The 25,323-nt window shown below is 39.9% G+C and overlaps 1 long non-coding RNA gene across 1 annotated transcript in view; it reads left to right on the top strand.

Annotated features, from left to right (window-relative positions):
• The window catches only part of LOC138741666 (uncharacterized), a 278,034-nt gene extending 260,838 nt beyond the window's left edge, over nucleotides 1-17,196 (top strand). Inside the window, exon 3 of the long non-coding RNA XR_011343647.1 lies at nucleotides 17,105-17,196. This is a non-coding gene — a long non-coding RNA (uncharacterized lncRNA). The remainder of the gene's footprint in view (nucleotides 1-17,104) is intronic.
• The last annotated feature ends 8,127 nt before the right edge of the window (nucleotides 17,197-25,323 follow it).

Below are 25,323 nucleotides of genomic sequence, written 5' to 3'. Positions count from 1 at the left end.
GGCCTGTTAAAATAGTCAATGACGGATTATTTTAAACCTTTACTTGGTAATTTGTCAAGATATTGTGAATTAGTATATTGATTGTGCCTTGCAGTATCATTACAGTGGTCAGCGGTAGGTGCCAGGCTTGGAGTAGTCTTATACAACAAGTGTAGCTCCAGACCAAAGTGGTAGGTGCCAGGCTTGGAGTAATCTTGTACAACAAGTGTAGCTCCAGACCAACATTTTTAGGTGGAAATACAAGGGGCTGTCTTATACAGAGTTGTCTTGTACGCCAGCCTATACAGTACTCCTGGTTAGGACAGATTCAAGAAAAAAATGCAGCTTGCAAACATTTAATTATTTAATGTGGTTAAAATATTCCAAGATGCTGCACAAAAGAATTCAGATGAAAAATAGAAACTACCACCAAGAAAGAGATGTGTGCATCCAAAGCATCTGTCCAAATACCACAAATTAGACACACAAGCCCATTTTAAATTCATGGGATTAAAATGACAGGTAGTGCTAATATAAAATTAGCTATGGACAGAAAGTAGGAAGGAGCAATTCACAGTTGATGTTTCAGGCTGGAAGATGGTAAGCAGTGATGATTTATAATAAGACCACTGCTCTATTTCACATAATAATGACTTAGACTTGGAACATATGGCATCATTCAAAAGTTTGCAGGCAATGCTCTCGAAAACATATTAAACAGTGAAGTATCACAGCCTTGTGAAGTGGGAAGCTATATAACATATGGAATTTGAAAGAAAAGCCATACAATTTGGAAGAATGAAGAGAAGAATTCTGAAGTGAATGCCGCTAATATGAAGAGGGCCAAAGACAAAGAACAAGAAATGTGTGCACGCAAATTTATAAAAGTTCAAGGATAAATTGACAAGATTCTTAAAAGTAAGAATGGAATTGTTCCGTGTATGAAAAGAAACCTGGAATTCAAAAATTGGAAAATTACACTTTTGAAGCTGAGTGGTTCACCATGTACTCTCTTATTTTTGATTTCCTATATCAACAATCTCTTCAGTTTTCACACAGTTTAGAGCATAGCCCCTCTATTTGGGAAAGAGAAAGGAAATGTAAACTTAATTAATGGGAAAGGGCTCAATTTATTATTAAGGAAGTTGAAATAGGGCATTTAGAGTGAAACTTGATAGTCTGTAGATGCTGTGATTGTAGTTAAAAACTCCAAAATGCTGGAGGAACTCAGCCGGACAGTTGGCATCCATAGGAGACTGATATATTGCCGATGTTTTGGGCCTGAGTCCCTCTTCAAGGAGCAAGCAGAATAAGCCAGAAGTGGGAAATCTCAGAGTCTCAGAATTCAAACAATACTGGCTGGGAGAGGAATCCTGACCAAAAGGTGTTAATTGGGTATGACAAGGGACAAAGTAAGAATTTATCATGTTTGTGCAAAAGGAGACAGAACGGAGAGACGGGAAAAGGAGGGTGGGGTTTAACAATAGCCAGAGAAGTTGATACTAATGTAAACCAGTTTAAGGGTAGCCAGTAGGAATATGAGGTGCTGTTTCTCCAATTTGTGGGTGGTCGCAGTCTGGCAGAGCATGAGACCAAGGACAGACATGTCAGCAAGGGAATGGGATGGTGAATTAAAATGGATGTCACTGGGAGATCAACGCAGAGCTGAGGTGCTCAACAGAGTAATCTTCCAGTCTGTGTCCAGATTCTCCAATATAGAGGAGACCATAACGGGTCCACCAGATGCAGTAAATGACCCTTGCCGATTCACAAGTGAAATGTTGCTTGAAAGGACTGTTTGGGACCTTGAATGGTGCTGAGGGAGGAGGTGTGGGTGCAAGTGGAACATCTTCTGCAGTCACGGGTAAGTCTCAAGGGGACGATTGGTGGGGAGGGAGGAGTAGACAAGGGAGACATGGAGGCAGCAGTCCCTACGCAAGGCAATGAGGAGAGGGGAATATGTGTCTAGTGATGGGATCATGTAGTAGGTGGCAGAAATGTCAGGAGGATGTGTTGGATGTGGAGGCTCGTGGGGTGGTAGGAGAGGACAAGATGAATCTGATCTTTGTTGCATGTGGGAGTGGAGGGGACTAGGTCAGACATGCGGGTAATGGAGGATATGAGGGTGATAGAGGTAAATCCATGTTGTTATTTGAAGAAGGAGGAGATCTCTGATAATCTGGTATGGAAGTCCTCATCCTGAGTGGAGATGAGATGGAGGAATTGAGAGAATGGAATCCTTGCAAGGGATAGGGTAGGATTAGCTGTGGGAGTAAGTGGGTTTATTGAAGATGTCTGTGGAGAGTTTGTCTCCTAAGATGGAAACAGAGATTGAAGAAAGGGAGAGTGTTGCTAGAGATGGACAAATAGACCAAGGAATTTGAGATGGGAGTGGAAGTTGCAGCAAAGTAGATGAGGCCAATTAGCTCATCATGGGTACATGAGGCAGCACCAAAGTAGTCATTGATGTTGCGGAAGAAGAGCTGAGCGGTCTTGTCTGTGTAGGCTTATAGCATGGATTGCTCCACATAGCCAACAAAAAGGCAGGCATAGTTGGGGCCTATGCAGGTACCCATGGTTATACCTTTAATCTAGAGGAAGTGGGATGAATTAAAGGAGAAATGATTGATGGCAAGGGCAAGTTCTATCAGGCAGAGGAAAGTGGTGGTGGAGGGGAACTGATTGGTTCTATTGTGAAAGACTTTGAGGCCTTCACTATGGGGGAATTGGGGTAAACATGAGGGGATTGAATTAAGGAAACTGGAAGTTTTTGGTGATGGAGGGCATGTGAAATGTCCCTGATATAGGTGGGGAGGGACTGAACCAGGGAGGACAAAACAGATTTGAGGTAAGCGGAGACCAATTCAGTGGGGAAAGAGGAAGAGGACACGATGGGTCTGCCGTCACAATTGGGGTTGTCAATCTTGGGTAGGAGTTGGAAACGGGCGGTTTGGGGTTGGTAATATGGGGTTGGCATTTAGAAAAGCAGATTAGGCAGTGGATTAATATGATTAATTTCTTCTGATTCTCCATTTTCTGTTAAGCGTTCCTCACTCCATGCTTGTGAACAAACATAAATACTATGTTCAATACTTTTAGTATAGCAACCTGTTGAATGGGACTTATTTAAAAACCTTTCAGAAAAGATGGCTCCATCTCAAGCCTTTACCACTGTCAGATTTTTTTTCTTAAATATAATTTGGATGTGGAACTATATAACTGCTGTTTATGTTCATTTACGTCCATCTGATGGGTTAAACAAATATTTGTTCCTCATGTCAATTATCCATTTCATCTGCCTATCCATCTTGTAGGAAGATGATGGTTCCATTGAGTCAGTTTGTGAGGTTTGATATGTGCCTCCTGAAGTGGCTGAATAGACTGATTCTTGATGGGCGCCACTTGGCAGGTGAGTCCTGGAGGGGCAGCAGGGTGCTCTGTGGTGGTGCTTCCTGGTCCTTTCCTCTGTTGCCTCCTTGAGCTTGTTCTCACCAATGTCCACACCTTTTTCTGATAGCATTCCTCCTCTGTAAGCCATCTTGAGCCATATCCTCCCATATTGATGGGGCAATGTCGGCTTTCTTGAGGCTCCTGTGCAGAACATCCTTGTACTGTTGTCACAGGTCTCCTAGTTTTTGGGTACCACTGGACAGTTGGCTGTACAAGATGTCCTTGTCCAGTCTTCCATCAGGCATTCTGACAACGTGTCCTGCCCAGAGCAGTTTGGCTAACATCACCAAGGTTGAAACTGCTGGTATTCCGACTCGAGAAAGGACCTTGACATTGGAGACCTTGTCTTGCCAGAAAATGCAGGGGACACTGCTGCAGTTGGTCAAGCTGACGTCAGTAACTCTGATATGGGCACGATGTCTCACATTCATATAGCAAGGCTGATATAACGGCCCTGTACACCTTGTACTTGGTCGCCAACCTGATGTTCTGTGACCAAACCAGTTCTTTCAGCTGGCCAAAACCAAAACAGGCCTTAACAGACCTTTCTGGTTCTTGATTCAATCTCTGCATCAAGAAGCTGAGGATGCTATTGTGATGCCCAGGGTGGCAAAACTGAGACGAGTCTCATCAATAAGGTCAGTTGGTTCTTCATAGCTTGAGCCAGGGACAAGTTGGTACAAAACCTCTGTCTTTTTCAGGCTGATTGTCACAGTAGCTTCATGGCAGCACTGAAAATGATGATTGGTGATCTCCTGAAAGTCTTTGAGAGTGGACAACCAGTGCAAAGTCATCAGCAAACTGTAGCTCTTGCGCAACTATGTCCCTGACTTTTGATTTTGCTCGGTCTTGAGGTTGAGGAGCCAGCCATCAGCCCTCGTTTGTAGGAAGACCCCTAACTTCAGGTCTGATGTGACATCCTGAAGAACAGCAGAGTAGTCCAAACAGAGTAGGAGCCAAAACACAACCGTTTTACGCCATTGCTGATGGGAAATGGATCAGACAACTCATTACACATTTTTTTTGTTTCATTATAATTTAGAACTATTTAACTGCTGTTAAACCCATTAATGTTGATTTAGAACTATGTTAATTTAAACAAATACTTCTTTTTCCTTGCATGTCAAATATCTGTTTACTATCGTCTGGAAATGTATGCAAAAGACAATGTTACATTTGTCTGGCTGGTCCTAAAATTCAAGTGAAATTCTGTAATTATCAAATAAGTACAAATGTATTATTGGAACTTATTTTTAAGTTGAATGCTTCCTTTATAAAGTTAATTATATTTTCCATTCAGGCCTGCATAGTCCACCTGCTGAGTTGCAGTAAGTTTGTGAGAGGTGCTGATGAACATTTCTATTCTGACCTATGTTTAACCTCCACTCACAGTTGCTAATATTTTAGAGGATGATCCACTTCATGAATAATTAAAGCCAAATAACATTTTGATAATGATTAAAGTTTCACTGATAAATTAATTTAACTCTGTTAAATATTGTATAATGGAGTTTAGTGAAGTCCACAGAGATAATGATCTATAGTTAATGCTGAACAAATTCTCTTTGGCCTAACCATCAACATGAACAAGACTGAAGTATTCCATCAGTCCATGCCAAACACCAATACCAGAGAACCAAAAATTGCTGTTGACAACACCCAGTTGACATGTTAACAAGTACTTGGGGAGCATAATCTCGAGTGATGGATCTTTGAACGAAGAAATTTACTCCAGGAACAGCAAGACCAGCCAGGCTCTGCAGAGGGTGCATACCAGAGTGCCCAATCAACACGATGTCTGCATCTTCAGAGCTGGGGTCAACCCTTCTCTCCTATATGAATGTGAGACCTGGACTCCATACTGACATCACATCAAACAACTGGAGAAATTCTATTTGCGTACTATCCTTGGCATCTATGGCAAGACCGTGTCTCCAACCTCGAGGTCTTGGGGAGGTCCACCATCATTGAGTCCCTGTTCATCAGAGCCTAGATGCGGTGGGTGGGACATGTCATCAGAATGGACGACCACCGTATGCCTCACCAGCTGCTTTATAGTAAACTGAAGTCTGGAAGGAGACCTCAAGGTTGTCCACACAAGCATGATGAAGGAAACCCTACATGTCTGTGGCATCCAGCCAAGAAAATTAGAAGCTATGGCTGCTGACGGATCATGTTGGCGAGCCCTGTGCTGTGAAGCCTACACCAGTCCAAAAACTGATGGAAAACTGTGAATGGCATCAAAGGGGAACAGCAACAATTATTATAAAATTGGACCCAGTGCTTCCGAACTGGCACTAGAGTTACCTTCACGCCCACAGATTGAACTGCACAACAATGCATTTTCTTCAAAGCCTTGGACAACCAATATATTGGAAAAGTGGAATATTGCAAAATATTTCCCCTAATTAAATCATCTGAATAAAATTAAATGTAGCCCAACTGGTGCAATGTTCACTGGAAAAGAGGGCATCCAATGAACTGTTAGGTCTGATGGCTGCATTGTGTGAAATAGACTTTTAATTTGATCAATTCCAAGCATCAAGGAGCATAGTTTTTTTGCTTTTTTTATATAGTCCTAACTTGGTTCTGCTGTTAATTCTTTCACCCCGGAGTCATTTCCTGCTACTCTGTATTCTCTCACTCTGAACAAGAGTGCCATAAGATCCTAAAACCATTCAGAAGCTTGTCCAAGTGTCTGTTTCTCATGTAGAACTTTGGATAATGAGTGCTGGAAGTATACTTGCTCGGGACTGGCATCTTGACTAGTGCCCAATATTTCCTTCAATAATGCTATGGATCATTTGAACTGTATTTTGAAACAGGATTTCTGGCCCATTTTCTAACTCCATAGCTTGTCGTGGTTCCGAGAGACTGAGATGAATCACAATGTTAACTGTGTCCATTGGAGATCTAAGTAAGTAAGGACAGTGAGGAGCATGGAGCTTAATGTCTTCCATTTTGCAAACATTACATGTTGGAGAAACATGTTAAGATGTGGATTATTTCATCATTCCAATTTAAGGATGTGTTCAGGCAAACAAAAAGAATCTCCAGCAAATGTTTACAGAACCACAATCATTCCTAAAATCTAATAATACAACTTGGAAATCTGTGGCACAATTCCATTCAGATGTGGATGTACCATATTTTCACCCATGTAATGCACAGAAAATCATAAATTGTTGTAAAACTATTTTTGCGTTACACACACTCTCGTATACAGCATGGCTGTAGTATTCTAAATTCCGACTGACAAAAGTAATTTGCATTTAAATGGAACATGAGCAAAACATACCATTATCTGCCACAGTTAATCTTCAACAATTAACACCCAATCAATGTCCCCCAGAGGTGTCAATCATCCATTATATAAATGATATCCTGCTGTCACACATTACCAAGCTTTTTGGAGAGGAATCAATTAAACAGTTCAAAGACTGGTTCTGAGTTGAGCAGGATTTTGATTCTTAAAATGTTGCCTCACATCCCCACGCTCACGGTCAATTGCCAGCGCATCTTTCCCACAGCTGTTCTAAATTGTGCACGTTCTTTCAATGACGCTATTTATTTCCATGCCTACTATTGCGTGCATTATTTCAACATGTACAAATATTCTCATCTAGCAGGCACATGCATATAAGGCATGGGCAGGGAGTGTCTGGTTTATAAAATATGCATATAATGCATGTTTTTAATTTAAAAATATGGTATTCCAACAGCCATCAATGGAGAGAATTGGTCCTTTATTCCAGACTCTAAACTTCCTTGGACCACATTGCCTCTTGTATGTTACTCATCTCTCTAATATCATTAGCCAATTCCATTTAACTGCATGTATTTTAATTTTGTTCCGTATGCATTAAAACTCTTTATACAAATTAATTCACTAGCTAATTAATTTTTAATGTTTTCTGCAATCATCACTAATGAAATTATAAGAGCAAAGTTACTCCAAAGTTAGTCCATGACAAACTTTTTATTTCCTTTACTAATTTCAGTGATTATTGGAGAGAAAAGAAAAAAAGAAGCCAATCATAAAGGTGTTTAGAAAAGTATATACTTGTATGTCAATTATAATAGTTAAAAGAAATTGCTCAACAATAGGGAAAAATTGTAATTTATTGACCAAATATCAAGTGGCATTAGAATAACCTTGAAATGCTGCGACTTGGCAAATGTGGCAGGAGATTTTTAAATCGTACAAACAAGACAAAAGATGGTAGGTTGATTTTAAATAGATGAAAATAGTTGGATGCAATTATGTAAGGAAAATATGACAAAAATGACTAAGTATAGACTGGTTGAATATAATTTTCCATGACAATTATATTTAACTCAATTTTTTTTAAAAAGTTGAATCCAGCATTATCAGATTTATGTTTTAGATGTGATCAGGAATTTGGTTCATTTTTGCATTCTACTTGGGAGTGTCCAAGAGTAAAACATTTTTGGTTAAAGGGGTAAAACTCCCACAGGATCGGATGTTATTTTTGTTGGGTAATATTCACATGGTTAGTCCTAAATTAAGATTAACTGTATCAAATGGAATTTTTTATGATTAGCTTTAGCCATTTCTAGGAAGTGCATAGCCTTTACTTGGAAATCAAATACAGACTTGAGGATGGAGAGATGGCATGCTGAATTGTGTTCTTGTATTCCACTTGAGAAAATAACAATTTACATAATATAATTTTTTCTTGAAAATATGGAGCCCATAATTGCAATATGTTGGTGTGAAAATTTAAAGGACTTTCTGAAAGCCTGTCCTGTTGGTAACCATCAATTCCATTATTATTTGAATTGAGGCTTGAATTTTTGACATTCTCTTAACTTTTTTTCCTTTCCTTTCTTTGATACTTTACGGGTGGGTTGGTAGGGTGGGAGGTTTTTAATATGCATACCACATTTGAACTTTTTTGTTTGATTGAATATGTACACATGGATGTGGTTTTTAAAATTAAAAAAAATGTTCAAATAAAAAGAAAACAAGACAACTGGTAAATTTATTACAAGGGAATGAGTAAAATGTAAATTTAGGGGCATGATTACAAGAAGAGCTATGCTCAGTAAAATGAGGGAAAAAGTATGGAATAAAAAGGAAAACTTATTGAGGTTGCTTGTAATTTGATGCCACAGCAGGAGTTCATGCAGATAACTTTTTTCCCTTATCCATGACTTCCATTTTATGCACAAGGAGAAGTGGCACTTGGGATAGAGCAAGGGAGACCATAAACAACATTTAGCTCAATCAAACTTGTCACTTTAATGTCACGATTCTGTTCCCCCAGCCTTCACTCAGCTGAATGGGAGACTTGTCACAATCTTTTGTTCACAGTGCTGTTCCTCCCAGTCTGGCTACCTGCATCAATAGGCTTGTTTCACTCTATTCAACTACTCCACTGTGAAATTTATGGATACAGTGGAAGTCCAAAAGTATAAATTTTGTGGTTTGAAGAGAAAACGCACATTTGAAGTTGGGTTAGAAAATCTCTACAGAGTGTTGCACGAATCGTTTTAAAATGATCAGAAGATATGGTAACTTCTGGGCTCATGCTCATTGCCAGAACAAAGTCATTTTAACGAGCAAAGAACGTCATGGTATTAGATATTGCAGGAGAAAGACGGTCAGCTGATACTTGAGCAGCAACAAAATATAGAGCAACATTTGCAAAAAATTGGAACTGTCTGTGATCTCACAGCTGATCAAATTTATAATTCTGATGAAATGGGGTTTACTGGAAATGGTTACCCTCTCAGTAAAAAGAGAGGGACATAACCAGAAAAAATGTGAACCTTCTTCAGTTAGGCATTCATTACATTTAGAAAAGAGATTAGAATAGAATTTAGCCAATTGGACTTTGTAATAGTGGGCTCGGTGTACTACCTTAAATTGTAATAATGAATTTCTAATACAGAGAGGATGAATGCACTCGCTTCAAAATACAATTGATTTAGTTTCAGAAAATGGCTGTTAAAAATCTTGTTCCCATCATTTTAAAATTTCTGTCCAGGGAACTATCCCTGGAACTTAGAAGTAATTCATAAAGATCAGGTACCACCCCTTTATAATTAGGATAAAAATTATAAATCATCCCCATCATATTAGGTTCCAGGACGTCAAGGAGCTACAAAATTAAAGAATTTAAAAAGCTCCTAACCTGTGAATAATGAAAAAAAGACTAGATATTTTAAATTTGGATGATGATTGCTCAAAAGAGGCATGATATTGGTCAATAAAAATATCTAAATTAGATTGGATACCTACATTAACCATTGATGATGACTTCAATCTTGAACCGAAGGGTTAAAAAAAATTGCCTAAAATAGAGCTAACTAATAAAAATCTATGGTACTGTTACGAGTCCAGAGGACCCCAAATCCCAGCAGCAATAGATATGCACTAATACAAAGGGTTACTTAAACCAAAATTGTTTAAATTATCTTTGAACAGGAAAACAGAATCAAACTTTAACTTATCTCTATTGACTTACTTAACCGACTTAAACCCCCGTCTAATTCTAAGTGCACTTGTGTGTAATGTCTATAGAAGTTTAGAAAAGTTCCTTGGTTCGCAGTCCAATCTCACTGGTTGCAGGCAATTCTTGTCCTGTACACAGAAGTCAGCATTAATAAAATTCACCAGGCTTTGGTGCTTAACAGGTAAATGGTTACCAGTCAGGAAGGTTCTTGTTGGTTTTCGGAGACTGAGTTTTCTCATTCCAGGGCAGCCACCGCAGTGTCTCACTGATGAAACTTTCCTCCTTTCAGGGTTCTACAGATGATAACCTCTTTCTTTCAGGTCATCACAGAGTTCCTTTTTGTTTCTCCTATTCCAAGTAAAACACCAGACAGCCTGTCCTCTCCTTTGACCAGACAGTCTTCCAAAGCTTTGCCCTGTGGAACTGAAGTCTCTGTCTCTCACACTCTCCCACTCTGAGAGCAAAGCTGTTCTGGCTCTGCCTGCAAAAATCACCTGCTCTTCCAGACAGCAAACTGTTTTTCAGACAAAGCTGCTGCTGTAGGTTGCTACATTGTTGCCCTTTTGCAAACAGCAGTCCATCATGGGTCTTCAAGCACACTGCAAAACTCCTGCCAAAATTCTCTTTTAAAGTGTCCGTGTGTGACCTCTTCTAACAAACCTCCCAATTTATCTCCCAAACACCCCTATATACTCTGTCGCAGTACTCAAAATGCATCCCAAATTGAAACCAGATTCTCAACGAAGGTCTAACAACAAAATTATCAGTTAATTTGGAGGCCAAAAAAGGTAAAGGTGCTCTGAGTATCGAAAGAATAGAATATAATTTGGTAGATTTAATTTCTAAGTTAATCCAACTTGAAGCACCTAACTCTTGTGTTAAATCCAAAAAGTAATGTCTAATGTCAGCTACTCAATAATAAAATTTAAAGTTAGGTAATGCCAAGCCCCCATTCTTAATATTTTGAAGGAAAACTTTCCAAAAGGGAAGGCCATTTATTTTTCCATATAAAAGAAGAGAAGATATGATAGAATCGGGTGAATAAAAAAAGGATTGGGGGGTGTGGGGGTGGTGGAAAAAACAGGCCCAGCTTGAAAAATAAATATAAAATATTAAGAAGGATATTTACCTTAATAATATTGACGCGTCCAATTTATGTTATCAAAAGAGGGGACCACTTTACATGACTCATTAAAGTAAGAATATTTTCTTAAAACAATTTATTGAATTTCTTAGTTGAACTCATTTTCAGTTATTTTAAAAGGAATATAGGAATCTAGAGAGCAAGAAGCCCCCCGTCCCCCCAAAAGTGAATGTAATATTATATCCTGAAAATTGCTTGAATTGATAAAGAAGTGATAAAATAGATGGGATCGACTGGTCAGGATTCGATTATATACAACAAAAGATCATCTGCATCAAGCACATTTCCTGCTCTTGTGATTCCAGAGATATCAGCTGATTATTATTCCATTTGACTTTAGAACCTATAGTAATGGGCGAAATCCTGCCTGGATCCATGATGCAACTTAAAAGGTTTGGATTTAATTGAATTAGTTAAAAATTGAAGCTGTTGGAAATAAATATATCAGTTTAACCTAATTTATAAATTGGGGACCAAAATTAAATTTTACTATTAAACTGAAAAAAAATTCCCATTCTATCGATCAAAATCTGTTTTGACACTAAACAAATAATGCATTCAGAGGATGAAACTGTAGGAGAATAAAGGATATCAAACAACCTATGAATATTAAATTGTAAGTAACGTCCCTTAATAAACCCAGTATGATCTTCAGAAATGACAAAAGGCATAATATTCTCTAATCTATGAGCTAAAATTTTAGAGTACCTACCTTATTCTCAATATTTAAATGGCCTTTCGGCACAGTCTTTCATCAAAGGAGTGGTAAAAAGCTTGTTCCGGATACTTTTGGAAACATTGTATGATGCTCTCCAGAAGCAGGTTGAGCAGATTGTTTAGGTGTGTGTGCAGTTTTTTTTCCCCTCAAGGTCCACCGTGTATATCTGGAGCTAAGAATGGAAAACAAGGCCTTCAGTGCAGCACTTTCTACACCACTCCTAGATCTGTAATTTGGTGTGATGGTTCAGAGAAGTTTTTTATCTTTGATAAAAGAAAATATTCCAAGTTCTACAGTGTTTTTAGGAAAGACATACATACATACAATGGTGTTTTCTAGTCAATGAAATACTTTTGAAATATAATGGAAAGAAATGCAGCAGCCAACTTGTGCATTGCAATCACGTGACATTTTTTGCAGGGCCAATGTAGCCTCTATTTACTATCTCCTATATTTAGTCCACTGAAAAATCATCCAAAATTCCAGCCTTAAACTTATCTGGGAGTATTGTTGAAAGATAGGTGGACAACATGTTTGTAGCTCATTTGGTTGAGGATGGCAGCAGATGAATTGAAGATGGATGTTGGGAATTGTAGATTTGCATCAGCAATCAGGGGATGGACGTCTTGGTCTTTTGCATGTTTGGAAGTGTGGGCATTAGATTAAATTGCAGTGTTGATGGGCAAGAATTGTGAGTTTAGATGTGAGTACATGGGGCCCAAGGGAGATGTGGATCAGTAAGTTTTCTAAAAGCAGACTTGACTGAGTTGATTTTCCCTAATCCTGCATGGAAACTGTGGGAAAGTCTTGGTGTAAATCCTCTGGTGCAATAGCAACATTTTTCCTGTATAAATGGTTAACTCTTCCCTCACCACAAAAAAGTGAGAGTCTTCGAAATGTACTTTCCCATGGACTCCAATTCAAAGAAGAATTTAATTAGTTGAGTGATGTTAAAATCCTCATCTGTCCAGATCCAAGAACATTTTCATTAAGCCAAGGCAAATGTAGGAGCAAATATATTTGAAGTTAATAGCATTTAACACTACGTGTGTGATAACCAAAGAATACTTTGAGACTGAACTTCTGATGTAAGTGCGGAAATTGATAAGTTGCTGAGTTGGATCTCATCATCTGATTGGCCATTCAAATGCATGTGTGAGATATTGCAGTTGTTGAATCACAGTGCTGAGCTAAGCAGATAGAATCAGACCATTGCATCATAAGGACATGTTGTCTTGATTACAATCAGTAACTTGAGTGTGAAAATTGAATGAAGTCACATTACTTCATCTTTAAATTATTACAAGATGTTTAAACAAAGCCGAACGAGAAAAAGACATTATTTCTTCCTTTGCCACTCCTTTTGTAACCAAAATGTCAAACTTTAATTTCTCTCATTGAATTGATTTTGATTGCAATGGCATTTTCTTAAAAAAATAAGCATTGAATGGGAAATTACATCTGACTATGTTTGACATGAAAATCGTATTGTGGTACCTCAGGTCTTTGTTTCAGGAAATGTTCAGTTGAGTATTTGGACCAGCACAACATTTATTAGATTACCTCTTCAGAATATGTTGAATTATTGGGGACTTGGTCAGATGTGTTGGGAAAAATTAGCTTCCTCTGGAAAGACAGAACTGGGGGACAGATTTGGAATAAGAGGGCTCCTTTTTATAACCGAGATGAGGACTGATTGAGGATCATGAATCCTTTGGATGCTTTGTTCCTGAGTGGTTGAATAATTAATTATACTTTGTGATAGAAAGATTTTGAGGACTATTGAGGAAGCAGGCAAGTGAAGGATCAGATCCTATATAGCCAAATCTCCTACTAGATCTATGTTCTTTTGAAACTTCAAGTTAGTGCAATGCTGTTACAGCAACAATGACCTGCGTTTAAAATCCAGGGCCATCTGTCAGGAGTTTACATGTTCTCCCCGTGTCTGCATCAGATTCTGGGTGCTGTGGTTTCCTTCCACCCTTCAAAATATACTAGAGTTGGAGGTCATTTGGGATCATTGGCCAGACCGTGTTGTCTATCTCATGGTGAAATTAAACACCACTATGCAATTGAATATCAAAGCATCAAATGGGAAAGCATCATGAGGGCAAGGTAAGCCTTCCTACAGAGAAGGACATCTTTAAAATGTATTATTTGCAAAAAAAATTAAGTCTATAATAAATTTAATATCCATGTACAGTAATTGTTATCACTCAATTCACTTTCGTTATTCTAAGCAGATTCTTATTTCAAATGCAAGAGTATATGCACACCCCTGATGGTCCCCCCCCCCCCCCCCCACCAAACCTTTCTCCCTTCATTTTGTGTAGATGACTCCATGTGTTTGCTACTCCTGTCCTGGGAAAAAGTTGCTGGCTGTCTACCTTATCTCTGCCTCTCGTAATCTTGTAGACCTCTCTTAAATCCATTCTTATCCTCCTTTGCTCCAAAGAGAAAAGTCCCAGCTCAAATAAGACATTTTCCAGTCCAGGCAACATCCTGGTAAATCTCCTCTGCACCCTCTCCATTGCTTCCACATCCTGTAATAGGGTGACCTAAATTAACACAATATTCTAAGTGAGGTCTCACTGGATATTTGTAGAGTTGCAAGAAACTCTTAGATTATTATCATCCAATTGCACAAGTGCAACCTAATGAAACTGCGTTCTTTATTCCTCTGTGCAAAGCATATTGATGCACAACCAGACAAAATGCACATGCAAACAAAACAGCACAGGATACCTAAACAATATTCTTTTATTTGTTTTTATGTAGTATATTAAATATTAGTTTTGAATAGTTGGTGTGAGCAGTTCCTTTTGGTGGTTTAGTATTCTCACTTCGCATGGGAGGAAATTGTTATTCACCATCGTGGTGCTGGTTCTGATACTCCTGCACCTCTTTCCCAAAGGGAGTAGCTGAAAGATAGTGGGCAGAAAGGTAAGAGTCCTCCATGATTTTGCGCACCCTATTCAGAGAACAATCCTGGTAGATCTTGTCGACTTGGGTGGGGGGAGGAGGAGGGAGACCCCAGTGATCCTCTGTGTCACTATTATGATTCTGTGGATTAACCTCCAATCCAATTCTCTGCGGCAACTGTACCTCGCCGGCCAGGACAGTTTCAGTTGTCTCCAGTAGAAGGTTAACATAATAGTGGCCGGTAGCCTTGCCCACTTCAGTCTTCTCGGGTCCAGAAGGCATAGCAGCACGTGCACTTTAAGTGAAGAGATGTGTGTCTATAATAAGCCAATTGTTAATTGAACCAAGGAACTTGATGCTCTCTACTCTCTCCACTACCAAGTTATTGGTGTAGTGGAAGGTGGTCATTCCTGATCCTCCTGAAGTCCATGATCATCTCCTTCATCTTGTCTATGTTGAAATTTAGGTTGTTACTCTTGTACCATTTCATGTGATTTCACACCTTTTCTCTGTCGTGGGACTCATTATTTCTGCTGATGTTGTGTCATCTGGAAATTTTCTGACTGTCCGAGTTGGATCTAGCGATGCAGTCATGAGCCAGTGGTGTGAACCTATGTGGGCTGAGCGCACAGCCCTGTGATGGGCCTGTGCTCAGCGTGACAGTGCTCGACCTTGTGCTTCCGACCCGGACAGGCTGTGGTCTTTTTGTGAGTAAGGCCTGAATCCAGTTACACAGGGTTGTGTTGAGTCTCAGTGAAGACAGCTTCTCCGTCAGCCTGTTGGGAATGATCATATTAAACGCTGAGCTGGTCTATGAATAGCAGTCTGGCATATGAGGCGTCATTCTCCGATTGGGTCAGGATGGAGTGGAGGGACAAGGCTATAGCATCATACTTGGAACTGTTTCTTCTCTACGTGAATTGAAATGGGACCAGTGTTTCTGGGAGGTGCGTGCACTTTAATGCATTTCGTAATGGTGGAGGTTAGTGGCATAGGTCAGTCGCCATTGAGTCCTATTACTGTCACCGTCTTTGGGACTGAAAGAGTTATTGGCTAAGTCAGGAAGGAAGAGACATGAAAGCAATTCCTTGTTTAAATTGCTTTTAAATTAAAATACCAATGCATGACGAAGCCCTAATCACATTCCTGTTCATACAAATTAGACAAACATTAAAGCTTTTTTATTGTGAATTCTGAGTTCTTTTTCCAGAAAAAAAATCATTTGATGTTCTTTGCTAATTTACAAAAATATGTTTTTCCCCCACAAACTTCCATGATGCTAAAAAATGAGGTGGTCTTTGCGACTATTATGAATATATGTATTACTCTTCTATCAACAGAGGGAAAAAAAAATAAGTACTGTAACTTCCTGCAATGATCAAGCTTTTCTGTGTTCATTATGGAGTAGCTGTAAAGTAGGTGACGTTTATATCATGTCCCAGAGACTCATTAGAAGTGGCTGATTATCACATTTATTCCACTAGTGAAGGAGTCCATGTAGGTTAGAAGCAGCATAGTCACGGTTGAATTGCACAGGTCTCCCTTTTTATATTTTAAAAAAGGAAAAAGATGGCTCGAGATAGCTTTGTGTATGTTATTCTTTTACTTAATTTCTCCAAGTTCTAAGGTATAGCTGTAATTTGTGCAGGCATTGGGAGCTTTTCATTTCTTCTTTGCATAGTTGGTTTTCTACAAATGTTGATGGTGAATCCTCGCTGGCGAGTTAATCTGCACATTCTCCTGCCTTTTTGGGACTGAAGTTGGTGAGAGTACCCTATCGTCACTCAGCTGTTACCACCGTAGATCAGAGATTAGTACTGGGCTCTTCCTTAATCCTGATAGATCAGTGACATGTGGTGAATTATGAAATCAATAATTATTCAGGGGAGAGGCACCATTCTATACATTCAAAACATTTGCTTTAAAGTTGATGTAATGTAGTTCTTGGACATGGCACATTATTCAGCACAATGCCCTTTTCCTATAGGGAACATACTATTTTTGAAATCCTGTCATAATTTTCAAAGCTGACGGGGAGTGTAAGGGGGTCAGAGTATGGGATTGTTTCAGCTGTGCAGCCCAATAATGCCTTTTGTGCCATGCTGATGCCACAGAAAGCTCGGAGACAGGAACTCAGTCTGAGTTGCTATGGTTACAACACTGTTCTCATTGTAGGTGAGTGAAAACACACAGCTATTTGATTTCATCCTCCTTCCCCGAAGGAGTTGCCGCAGGCAGCTTGTTACAGTCGGGTTTCTCTTCCACGTACTGCAAAAAAATTCTGTGATCTTCTTGGCAATAACTTTATAAGCCTGCAAAAAATGAGAAGCTTTACACAATCTGCTTTTAGATCTCTGAAATAACTCGTCACCTATGAATTACTAATAGCTTTTTGTCTTTTATTAACAGGGCTTATCATTTCACGAATTAGCCGTTTGATTTCCTGTTTCCTCTTGAATCTTCATCCTCTCGCATGTGAACCTGATTTCCAACCAAACACAGGAGCGAAAAAAAGGTAAAGAAAGGCATTCAACAGAAGACAATGATAGTTGGTGTTTTATTTCAAACTTTGTTCTTTACATCAAGTACTAATGGTATAATTAGGATGAAATCCTTATGTAAGTATGGCTATTATTCTATCCCAGTTGCAATTGGATGCACTCCAGTCATATAGCTGATCATCCTGTACTTAATTTTTCTAAATAGCTGTTTTAGTTGTGGTTTATAGGTCTGTAACTAAGTCCTTGTTGGCACTCGCTAGAGTAATAAAATTCAGCTTAATTTTTGCTTGATCTGCATTTGTCAGCATTCAGAATGCCTTTGTACAATCGAGCAAAGCTGATTTGTGTTGCATTTTGTTTAAAAGCTATGAATCCTTTTTCTTGCCATCCTACCATAATTCCCAGGCTCCTTGCCAGCTCTGATGAATATGCCAAGCATGTCATCTGATTGTTTTGCATCCATTGGCATTACTTTGAGACGGTCAATACGAGATATCCCAATGCACCATGGACAATGATTCCACTTTCTCTCCAACTGTAGTGTGGCAAGGTACGGAAAATGTGGAGCATGGCGCCATCAAATGCTGCAACTTCCAGTGCCCTGATATTGTGCCCTACTGGCCAAATGTAAAGTCCCACTACACTTGATGACTTTACCATGCGTGGACTTGGACTACTAGTCTGCTAACAATGTTTGCTTTTAAGACTTTGGGTCACTCAAACAAAAAGTGAACCTATTATGGAAATGAAATGTCATGCCGTGAGTCACTTCATTCCACAAAAATCTGAATGGAAGCCAAGCTTGCAGCACAAGGCCTGGATTTTTGAGGAGAGGTTTCTGGATTAATTGCTTCTCTGAGTGAATTGTAACTATGCCAGTTTTACATTGGATTTGGTGCAATGATAAAGGTACAATTTAATCAAATAAACCGTAGAGAGCAATGATTTAAGAGCAATGGGCTAAAATTTCTCAAAAGAGCAAGAGGTTGGAAAATGGTGTTGGGAGGAATTTATAGGTTGCTCAATGGTTTTCAGCAGACTGCAATGGCCAGAAGGCATCCAAAATAAGTCTCAGAAACTTATTTTGCCACATGATCAGCGGTTAATTAATCTACCTCAGGGAAAAAAAAAATCAGTTGATTCCACACCCCCCCCCCCCCCCCCCACACATTTAACATCACTCTTGGCAAGTTATGAAAGATTGCTAATGTGCACCCAGCTTTTTCCTCTTCTACCCTCTCATCCATATCCAACTTCTTGTGCTCCTCTTCCCCCCCCCCCACTCATTCCTTCATCTTCCCCACCATTGTATTTGCAGTAGAACTTTGCATTATTGGAAAAATAATGATTTTTGTCTCTCTGTGAACAACCTCCTTGATGAAATCTGTCAGGCGGAGATATTTGTGCTTCATGGGGCTGAACTCTCACCAGCATCAACCTGTGAGGCACATTTGTGGATGCCACCACCAGTGTGTTACTATGGCAATAGACCCTTTTGAGCATGTAAAATGTAACTTATTCCTTGTCCATCCTGCATTTCATAAGGAAAACAGAATAATAACAGAAAAAAATCTGATGAAACAGGGAGGATATTGGCGTAACTATTGACATTGCTTTATTAGAGATAAGATATGAAAATAAATTCAAGTGAGCTGGTGGATTTTGAAATCTGGCACTGTATTTGTTGAGGTCAGTATAATTGGCAGATGAGAGGCTAGTAACAATGAAAGAATATTCTTTTCCTGCCGATGTAAGTACTGAAGGACTGACCAAAGTGCTAAAAACAATGAGAGGTTATAGTCTTGGGAAAGACTATTCAGTTTGGGTATTCATAGAAATTAAACAGTTTTGGGGTCACAACAGAAATCAGTTGAATCCAACTTTTTTTACACTTTTTTTTCTTCAGTTTCCAATCTAACTCGACTACACAATGACATGCACATTCAGACATGCAGATTAAGGAGATGCTCCTAGACTCCTCTCTTGTTTCCTGACTTGCCACTCACCTGGTTTCCGATCTTTGATTCATCCAGCACTGTTTCAAAATTGCATGCTGACCACTCAGACCCCCTCCTTGAACATCACTAAACTTGCACCTTCTCTTGTGGGTCTTGGTGGACCAGTCCAGGGGTTCATTCCTGGATTGTGGCCTATTTCTGACTTGGTGCAGGGAAATGGAAGCTGCAAGTCCCAACACATTGGGAAAGAGAAACTGGAAAGTGAGGGAGGGAAGGAAGGATGACAAAAAAAATCCAGAGGAAAAAAAGAAACGTAGATATTGTTGAAACTCCGTAACATAATCAGGCAAAATGCACAATATTTCCTCAAATATTTTTGCTTCTTCAGCAACTATATGAATAATCATGATTGGCAGTAATTATTAGATGAATAATCCTCACTTATGATATTCTTTATTTTCCTTAAGGTCATGGTAACTAAATTTTAATGGACAGTAATTTAGAGTTCTTGGATCGGAGCAATAATTATGTGTGAAATAATATTGCAATGTGATCACTAATGTTTAATGAACTGCAATTATGATCAGTTGATAATAAAATGTAAGTTATTCAAGGTCATTTTCTCTCTGACAAATGCAGTCTCTGGATACTCAATTTTCAAGGTGATGGCTATTTTTTCATGGTTCTGCAATATTTCCCAGTGTGATTAAAGCACAAGGGCAATGACTGTCCATTTGCCACCTTATTCACTTAGAGTTTGTTTTTTTACCTGGCTGATCCCAGGAGGAATTGACCTGAAGTGCCCTTGGTTAATTTTCAAGGTGATGGCTATTTTTTCATGGTTCTGCAATATTTCCCAGTGTGATTAAAGCACAAGGGCAATGACTGTCCATTTGCCACCTGATTCACTTAGTTTGTTTTTTTGACCTGGCTGATCCCAGGAGGAATTGACCTGAAGTGCCCTTGGTTGAAGAGCAGGAAGACAAACTGGTTTCCTCAAAAAATTTCGACCTTAATAAGGCAACAGCTTTCGAGGGATTATTTAATGACACTTCAGCTCTCAAGGCAAATTGGTTACAGTCATTGGACAGCATAGGAGCAGGCTCTTTGGCTGACAAAATCCATTGTTACGAGCCCAAAGGACCCCAAAACCCAGCAGCAATAAACATTAACCAAGACAAGTGGTTTTTAAAACAAAAGTTATTTTTAATTAAAATGGAATCAAACTGTGAGAAACAGAAGTACCTTCACAGATTTCGCTCGAGACAAAAATTGAGAACAAAGAACATTGATTGTACAGCAGTGCAAAGTTGGGTACTTCCCCTTACCTGGGAATACACACACATACTGGGGCTCACCCAACTTTTATACAGTTCATTTCAGTGTAGAGGTACCCTCCACCCCCTCCTAATTCTTCTGCCTCCTGGATTGGTTTGGCATTTGGTAATTCTGTCTGCCTCAGTGCAGTTTCTGTAAACTTGAAAGACCATGGGGCATCCTGTCTGGGTCCCATCATGTCATTGTCCTTATTCATGAATCTGCCTTTGCCCTTATTCACACATCTCAACCCCCAGGACTTACTATTCTATATGCAGAACTTGCTAATTCTTTCTATCGCGATAAGACCCTTATTCTATTATACTTGCGTAACCCTTCCTCACACTCTTATCGGAATTCGTCCCTACTCAGCACTTACTTAACTTCCTCTAGTCCAGTCCAGAATTCCTTATTTCATTCATACTAGCTTTACTTCCGATATTCTATTATCTCTCACAATCCACACTTTTTCTTTAGCTACGCTTAGTAAATTCTCAACTGGAAGCTTGTTCTTTTTTCCCAGCGAGTCAGCAAACGAACTGCAATCTCAGCATCATCAGACGGAGCTTGGGAAACATACATCCTTTGGGTTGTAGTCATCTGACGAAGGGTCCGTTGAATTAAACACTGCACACAAGTCATTAGGCAGGGAAGTATCATGATACCCCTCCATAAATCTTCATCCGCGAAGCCAAGCCAAAGAAAAAAGATCATGATGGCTAAAATAACAAGTCCAATTGCTATAAGTCACCAGTAAAAAGTTCAACCGCCTGACCATTGTGACTGTTGCCATCAATCGATCTTCCACAAACGCCGCCCTCAGCAGCCAACAAGTAATTGAGAGCCAGGCGATTTTGATGAGCTATAGCTCGTATCTGTCATTGTTCTTCAGCCAATAAATCCAAGGCCGTCGCTCTCTGTTTGGTGATAAACTCCAAAACTGCCTGGAGTCTGATTAAACGGTTTAAATGCCAAACAGCTGTGGTACTCTGGAGCAACTTGAGCAGTTTAAAACTGGAATCCCCCTTATAGTGATGGCCTTTAGCCTTCCGAATGTATTCGTGACCCAAAGGATGATTTACAAGATGCCAAGTTGGGGGGTGTTTATTGTTTCCTAACCTGTCAGTAGCAGCTTGTCTGTGAGCATTAACATATATACCCCTTTATCCCTACTCCAGCTATAGCCCTGACTAATATTCTGCCTATCATTTTCCCACCATCTTCCTTGTACCATATTTTTAGCACTCATCTCTTTAATATCTGTAGAGGCCGGGACGCAAACCCAATCCACTCCCCTAGGGCAGTTCTGTTTCCCTGGTCCATTTTGGGATCCTAAATTAAACTATACTAAATAAGGTACCCCACTATGAATACACTCTATACCTATGCCCTGTCTGCATTCTAAAGGTAAACTTGTCCATTTCTCAAAGTAATTATCACCTCTGCTGCCCCTATTTCAGGAGGACTTAATACATTGTGTAAAATTGGGTAGTTTCCCCAAAATTTGGAACCAGCAGAAAAACAACAGAGCAAATAATAAAAATAACATTACAGCACTTTTTCCCAGCGTAGCGTAACTTTCAGACCAGAAGGATGCGAGACTGCACGCCAGGTGGAGGGTGTATTATCAACGTCTTTAGTTCGTGGATTAGCTTGTTTATGTATGTAAGTCCACCCCTTTTCTTTTGTTCGCACTGCAGTGTCTGTAATCAGAAGTACACAATAAGGGCTGTCCCATATCGGTTTTAGTTTATGGTCTTGCCACGCTTTTACATATACCCAATCACCAGGTTTAACAGAATGAATAGGATAGTCCAGGGGTGGGTTTTGAGCTAATAAACCCTTCTGTCTTAAGTCATACAGAGAAGTAGAAAGTCCCTGTAAATATTTAGATATGTACTGGTCATTAGCCTCAGGGGTAGGGTTATCAGTGTGAAATCCCATGTAAGGAAGACCAAACATCATTTCATATGGTGAGACAGCAAGGTCCTTACGAGGAGCTATGCAAGTCCTAATTAAAGCTAAGGGTAAGCATTTAATCCAGGAGAGGCCAGTTTCCTCATGAAGTCGAGTGAGTTGATTTTTCAGGGTCTGATTTATCCGTTCAACACGGCCTGAACTCTGGGGGTGCCATGGGGTATGTAACTGCCAATCTATTCCCAGGATTTTACACACACCCTGGAGTACCTGAGAGGTAAAATGTGTACCTCGATCTGAGTCGATGGTTTGAATAATGCCATAATGCAGAATAACAGACTCTAGTAACATCCGGATAATGGTGCTAGCATGATCATTAGGGGTTGGAAAAGCCTCAACCCATCGAGGAAAATGATCCACCATCAGCAGGAGATATTTATAAGCCCTTGTCTTGGGTAATTCCGTGAAGTCAATCTGTATTCGTTGAAGCAGGCGTACGGCTATATCGCGACCACCAGGCATTACCTGGCGCATGACTTTCTTATTCACTCGCTGACAGATTGAGCACCCCCGAGTACTTTGCTTGGCTATGGTGTATATTCCCAAGCAATTAAAGGACCGTACAAAAGCATCAACAAGTGCCTGTGTTCCCCAATGTGTCTGCTGGTGGAGCTGATCAATAATCTGACGAGCCAAGTCTTTGTTCAGTACTTGGCGTCCCTCTGCCGTCCACCACAACCCATCGGCAGTTTGACGCATTCCCTGGTCTTTCATATAAACCTCCTCTTCCCGTGAAAAGATGGGAGTCTTTTGAACCTCATGTGGGGTGGGGAGTAACAGCTGCATGTCTATTTTTTCTGTGAGTGCAGCCTGTTTAGCCGCTTCATCTGCCCGTCTGTTCCCCTGTGCTTCAGGACTGTCAATAATTTGATGGCCCCGTACATGAACTACAGCTATCTCCTCAGGTAACATAAGAGCATCTAAGGATTGAAAATTAAGTTTTCATGGATCAACTTTTGTCCTTTCCCAGTTATCATTCCCCGCTCTTTCCAAATCTTTCCAAAGGTGTGCACAACACCAAAAGCATACTTTGAGTCGGTATAGATTGTGCCCACCTTTCCCTCTAAACCCTGGAGTGCTCTATAAGGGCATATAATTCACAGGATTGTGCCGACCAATGACCGGGAAGACGACCAGCTTCAATCACAACTCCTTAATTCCAATCCACTGCACTATACCAAATGCCGTCAATGCAGCGGGAAGATCCATCAATAAACCATCTTTCACCCTCCCGTAAAGGTTCATCACTTAAATCATCTCTAATTTTTGTCTGTAAATCTATCACTTCTAAACATACATGCTCTAAATCATTGAAGACAGTATCAGAATCTGGAGAAACCAAGAAGGTGGCTGGATTCTGTTCTTTGTTTATAATCAGTGTCAAATCATCCCTATCCATGAGAATCGCTTCATACTTTAAAATTCTAGAATCAGTAAGCCACCTTCCGGCACGTTAAAATTGGGGTATTAAAAGGTGACATACAAGGTTCGAGTATACCATCTTTCACCAATTGGTCAATTGCTGGCTGCAGCCCCTTTCGGCCAGCCATAGGAATTGGATACTGTTTTTGTCTAATTACTTGGTCAGGGTCTTTTAAAGTAACTTGCAGGGGAGGAACATCTAACCCTCCCCTATTGCCTCTTTTTGCCCATACTCTAGGATTTATTAGTTCCCGATCCTCCTCTGTTAGTACATAAAATTGAACCCCGATACCTGATCCCTGTGGTCTGGTACCGATAGCCAATTGGTCCTGTAAATCCCGTCCCAACAAGCAAACTCCAGCTTGGGGAACTAGTAAAATATCCTCTGTTATTATCTTTTCTCCCATTTGTATCCTTACATTCTTTAGTATAGGGACTGTAAAATCTCATCCTCCCATTCCCGAAATCATCACTGTCCCTTCTGTTTTAACACCCTCGGGCCGTTGTAAAATACTAGACTGGGCTGCCCCAGAATCTACTAGAAAAGTCATCTCGTCACTGTGGGGTCCAATGCTTAAATTTACCAATGGTTCTCCGTGCAGCCCCACGGTGTGTATTCCCTTACCCTGGGAATACACACATATACTGGGGCTCACCCAACTTTTATACAGTTCATTTCAGTGCACAAAAGACAGTGTACAAAAGACAAAGGAGGAAACACCCAACCCCAACCAACCAATTTTCCCTTGCAACCGCTGCAACCGTGTCTGCCTGTCCCGCATCGGACTTGTCAGCCACAAACGAGCCTGCAGCTGACGTGGACATTACCCCTCCATAAATCTTCATCCGCGAAGCCAAGCCAAAGAAAAAAAAAGAGGTACCTTCCCCCCCCCTAACATTCTTCTGCCTCCTGGATTGGTTTGGCATTTGGTAATTCTGTCTGCCTAAGTGCAGTTTCTGTAAACTTGAAAGACCATGGGGCATCCTGTCTGGGTCCCATCATGTCATTGTCCTTATTCATGAATCTGCCTTTGTCCTTAATCACACATCTCAACCCCCAGGACTTACTATTCTATATGCAGAACTTGCTAATTCTTTCTATCACGATAAGACCCTTATTCTATTATACTTGTGTAACCCTTCCTCACACTCTTATCGGAATTCGTCCCTACTCAGCACTTACTTAACTTCCTCTAGTCCAGTCCAGTATTCCTTATTTCATTCATACTAGCTTTACTTCCTATATTCTATTATCTCTCACAAAACTAACTTATCTCTATACTTAACTAACCCAACTTAACCCCCCTTCTAATTCTAAGTGCACGTGTATGTAATGTGTGTAAATTTAAGAAAATTTCTTTGGTTCACAGTTCAATCTCACTTCTCCTTCTAAGTTCTCTGGAAGCAGGCAATTCTTATACTGTGCCCAGAATTTAACATGTATAAAGTTCAC

Source organism: Narcine bancroftii, chromosome 8 (genome assembly GCF_036971445.1).
Source record: "Narcine bancroftii isolate sNarBan1 chromosome 8, sNarBan1.hap1, whole genome shotgun sequence".
NCBI lineage: Eukaryota > Metazoa > Chordata > Chondrichthyes > Torpediniformes > Narcinidae > Narcine > Narcine bancroftii.
The sequence above is the reverse complement of the archived record's forward strand: the minus strand, read 5'-3'. Positions and strand labels throughout refer to the sequence as shown.